The sequence below is a fragment of the Podarcis erhardii genome, assembly GCF_964252035.2.
Source record: "Podarcis erhardii genome assembly, chromosome: 5".
Classification (NCBI taxonomy): Eukaryota; Metazoa; Chordata; class Lepidosauria; order Squamata; family Lacertidae; genus Podarcis; species Podarcis erhardii.
In genome coordinates, this window is record NC_138509.1 from 41,734,730 (window position 1) to 41,739,729 (window position 5,000).

Sequence of the window (5,000 nt, forward strand, 5' to 3'; positions counted from 1 at the left end):
TTAAGCTTTTTTAAGAGTTGTGTGAGCTGCTGAGTTTGTGTCTGACTCCCACCTCCGAGGGAATGGGACTCTCCTTGGCTCTTGATGGCACGCCTATCCTTCCCCGAGCCCCCTTGACATGTTAGCTAAATTCCCATACGGTTGACAAATACTTCGAAAGCAAACTAGTTTTATTATTATTACTGTTACTATCAGGAAGCTGTTATGAATGCGCTGCCCTTTAATGCCAGATTTCCATCTGCTTGATATCGGGGAAAGAAGAAGTGACCGGGGAGGGCAACTGCTCCAGTGTTCCCTCAATTTTATTTTAAAACAACCTGGGGGATTAATTTTGTTAAGACCGATGACAAAAAGGGAAATTGTCTCTTAATCCGGACGCGCTGGAATCGAAGGAAGCAGCTTTCCTTCCCTCCTCCTCTCCTCTGCCCTCTCTTTTTCTTTTTCAAATGGGATGATTTAGTCTCGCGAGACGTTTATTTGGGATGTAAAAGTTAAATGTGTTGAGGTGAAAAGTCATCTTGTTCTCCACTAGTCCGGATTCACCTCGCAGTCCCCCATCTCCATAATTCAAGCTCTATGCTCCAGGGGTCACCCAAACCCGTCCATTTTCCCTGAGATCAGCTCCTGTTTCTTTCTCAAACCTCTGTCATCCCTTGTAAATAACATAATTACAAGCAGGTCCTTATTAAATTATTTAACCTGTCTTGGCCAACTTTCTCGAGGATAACTACAGTGTTATCAGGACTCCTCCAAGGCAATTAAAGGCAAGGAACTGTCCCCCCCCATCCCAAAAGCTGCCTGTTAGCTACTGGATGGCTCAACTTTTAAATCTTCTTTTATTTTCCCGAGAGAGTCATTTGCTGCTTTCCCGGTTTTTTTCAGAAAAAAAGATAATGTTTCCACACATGTAAACGAGGGGAACTTGTGCCCCTCAGAAAATAGAGAATTCCGGGGGTGTTTAGTACTGTAAATAAATGCCCAGTGCATTTTTTGTCTCTCCTTGCAATGGTGCACGAAGAGAAACTTGCTTTCTCTGGCATCATTTGAAAAATAATAAGAAGAAAAAAATAAAATGTAAAAGGTATCAAAAACAAAGGGCAGGGCTTTGGGAATATGTGGCCTAGGACACAATTCCAGCTCGGTTAAGCTTCCAAGCAGTCTCTCCACTCCTCACCAGAAAGTTTATAGCGATCTTGACAAAAATAGGGTTAGATTTAAATGCCCTCCGCAGTTAAATGAATGGTGCTCTTTTGGAGAAAACCCAACCTGACAGGCAAACCCCAGTCCTCTGACAAAGACGGAGGCGTTGTGCCCTCCAATAATTATTTCAATAGGTTACAGAGAGGCACCCTTTTAAACTCTGGAGCGCTCTCGAGTTGACAATGACTTTTTATTTCCTTTGTACATAGCAGCTAAATGTTTTCGGAAATCGCTGTAGGCTAATTAAGAGGGTACTATAGGCAGCTCTGCAAGTTTTGATGCTCTTGAATAGAGAGAGAGAGAGGGAGAGAGAAAGGAAAGAGGCTAACATTTTCAAGCACACTTTTATTGGTAATTGAAGCTACGGATCTTTGCAGTAGCACCAGTGCTGAAAATACAGGCTTTTCATCTCTCTTCGCTGACGGGGAGGAAAGAGGGGGAGGGGGAGAGATAGCCCAGTAACTGATCAAAGAGTCAATGGCGCTGAACCGACAGTTTATGGATTTCTGTTGGTGCTACAAAATAAAAAATAAATCACATCTAAATACGCGGATTCATCAGAGGCGAAGTAACAATCACCAGAAGTTATATGGCGTGCTGCAACAACAAACATTCGCAGCCACTGACTGCTTGTTATGTCTGCGGTGTCATATATTTCTTCAGGCTTCTCCACACTGGTACCTGCTTTAGACAACTTGGGGGAAACTAGGCCATGTCCCCGCTTCAGTGACGAGGACTTTTGCAGGCTTTCCTTGGGAAAAAGGACACGCGCAAGCTACCCACCGTGGCCTTGTCAACAAGCAAAAAAGTGGCTCAAAGTGGGTAGCAAACGCAGTAGGTAGGTGGGGGGAAAGAAAGAAGAGATGCCTGCCTTCCCCACACTTGGTGTTGGGAAAGGAGTGGTGGCCGAGGCGGTGAATGGCGGGGCCTGGAAATTACATGTATTCGTGTGCCTCGAGCGGTTCTTCTTCCAACCTCCCCCCCCCTTTTTTTTTTCCTCCCACCTCACACAGCCCCCTTTGCAAAAGGAGGCAAAAAAAAAGAGAGAGAGAGCCCGCAGTAATGGGAATGGAAGCAAGTGACCTCATGGAGCACAGACGGCTGAGGCCCAGGCTGTGTGAAGGGGAAAAAGCGGGAGGGGGGGGCGTTGAGGCAAAGCAGGCGAGGCAGGGAAGGAGAGAGAGAGGAAAGCACCGATTTCTTTGCGAGGTGGTAGGGGCTTGTGGAAACGCACAGCTCGGCTGCGGCCTTCTCGAGGAAGGAGCCTTGAACGCGGCGCTTGTATGGGCGAAGGGAAGCCGGCGCGCGCGGGAAAGCTCTCCAGGGGAGCCTGCGAGGCAAAAAGCAGCGCGCGCCGAGAGCTCTCTCTCTCTCTCTCTCTCCCCCGCTCGCTCTGTGTGTCTCTCTCATTCTCCAGGGGAGGCTGGGCTGGGGGAGGGGCAGGAGCGGGTAGAAAGCGGAAAAGCCTTTCCATGAGCTGCCTGGTGCAGCCAGGCTGCTGCCGCCGCCGCCGCCGCTCCTCCTCCTCCTCCTCCTCCTGCTGCTGCTCACAGTCCGGTCAGGCACGACGGTTCCCCTAAGTCTGGAGAGCGGAGGGGGGCGAGAGAGAGAGAGAGACAGAGCGCGCGCGGGAGAGAGAAAGCGCACCTATAGCTCCACACCATCTGTTAGAGCCTCTGCTCAAAACCCACTCAACCGTGTGCCCAGACACACTTGCCTTTTTTACCCAAGAAAAATCATTGTTAGCAGTTTCAAAATAAACACCAGATTGCCCATTAGCACTTTCTTCCCCAAATATCAGGCCGATAATAACCATATTGTTGTGCATGCTTCTGGGATTCCTCAAGGCGGCTAGACACTTCTTGTTTTGATCAGGAAAAGTGTGTGTGTGTGTGTGTTGTGGGAGACGGAGGGAAATAGCCGCTTTCGTACCTAAATCAAAATGCGCCGTAACCCGCTGTAAGGGACGCTGTTTGGGAAAGAATGCCTCATAAAATATATAAGAAAGGGCCACAGCCTCAGTGACTGGGGAACCCCTCTTTCTCCTATAAAAGACTCAGTCCTTTGCATCCAGTCCATCTGGTTTCACCTATCACGCTGCTCTTAGGTTGGAGCCGTTGAAAAGCATTGGCATTGACATGACCACAAAAAGTGTTGTGGCGTCCCATCTTTAGGTTGCTGCTTCTAATTAATATACCACCCTTGTCCTTTAAATGATGCAATGAACTTAGTGCTTTTTTGGAAAAAGAACAGGCTTGGATCATGATCCCTGCATGAGCAATAGCCATAAAGCCCTTCTAATGAGCAGGTAACAAGCTCCAAACTTAACAAAAATACAATAAAATAAAATTGGCAGGCTGTATTCTTTAACCGTTGAGAATGTTCTAAGGTCTGAGTGCAAAGACTTGAGAGTTAATAATCTTGTAACTGAAACTTTTGGAAACCAGTGCTGTCCAAACGGCACTTTCCTTGAGTCCAAAAACTAAGGCAAAGCTTTGTGCTTTTAGGTAAGGAATAATGTTTCTTTTGGTGCTGCTTGTTAATCCAAACCCCAGGGGGTGTATAAAGTATAGCGCTAATGCTTCTAATTGGAATAACATGTTACCACAAAATTGTTTTTTTATATATTACATTTTTTTTTCATTTGCAGCTTTTTCTGACACAGCTTTTAAAAAGGTAAATTTGGAAAAAAGCCCCAACAAAAAGCAAAAACAATCAAAAAGCTGCCACCTCAGCTTTTGGCCGTGTCAAAGTGTGTATGTAAGACGAAAGTCGATCACATCCAACTGGTTCCCTATAGGGAAAAGCCTGGCTGGGAAAAGGCCCGATCTTACAAACCTGCACCATACAGTGCTTGTATTGGTTTTTCATGGGAGTTTCTCATCAATAGGGACTGCTTCATAGAAGCCAAATGGGAATGATGTTGGAAGGAGGGGCTAACGTATAGGGAGGAAAGGGCAATTTAGGTCTTAATTGGGGGTCCCCCTTTCATTCATTTATTTGCTTAAACAAAACAAACAAAACAAAAAGCGTGTGGAATTGCGCCCAGGTTTGCCTCACGCAGATTTCCAGCTGACAGTGTTGCTCAACAGTAGGACGTTTGTATTGCTATCATTCCCTTCAAAACCTTTGCTTGTTACGATCTGGATCGGCCTGCATCTGACGGGGGCATATTTGGAATATCCTGCTAATTTTACACATGCCAGCTGAGATCAGGGAGACACATTCCCCGGATCAAGTAGAACTGGAGCAGTTCTGTGCTCAGAATATGGCAGTGTATGTATGTGTGTGAGAGAGAAATGGAAACGGGCATGGAAAGAGGTAGTAGCAGGAGAGGAAGGAGGCGAAGAAGAAAAAAGCCCTTTTAATTACGCCCCCGATCCTAAATGCATCTACTTGAAAGAGGTGGGCTTGTTGACTGCAGTCCAAGGCAATGTGGTTAAGGGTGAGGATTGCCAGGCTCCTGCAATGCCGGAAAAGGTTCCTTCGCCTCAGTGCTAGCCTTTCCGCCCGCCTCCCCTCCCCGCTCAGCTTCAGGGAAAAAAGGGAAGGCATGAGGGGAAATAATGTGTGACGTTGACAAATGGTTCTTTGACAGGTAAGCAAAGACTGAAATAGATCATTAAACGAAATATTTTATTCCCCCCCCCGTCCTGCCCACCCCCGCGCCTAATTTAACGTTTTATTGTCGTGCAATGTGGTTAGGTGCTGGCGAAGAAAGCGTTGGCCCTGGCGCGTGGGGGAAACGCGACGAATGAAATAAATAAATAAGCGGGTGTCCTTTTTCGCGCCAAAAAAAC

The 5,000-nt window shown here is 46.8% G+C and overlaps 1 protein-coding gene across 23 annotated transcripts in view; it reads left to right on the top strand.

Moving 5' to 3' along the window:
• The window catches only part of EBF3 (EBF transcription factor 3), a gene marked incomplete at its 3' end in the record, with an annotated part of 663,555 nt that overhangs the window by 24,300 nt on the left and 634,255 nt on the right, over positions 1-5,000 (top strand). The window contains exon 1 of one of the 23 annotated variants that reach the window (XM_081863262.1): positions 2,260-3,508. The exons of 21 other annotated variants lie outside the window; for them this stretch is intronic. Of the gene's footprint in view, positions 1-2,259; positions 3,509-3,969; positions 4,799-5,000 lie in introns of those variants that run through there. One more of the 23 variants, XM_081863261.1, reaches the window with a different exon arrangement.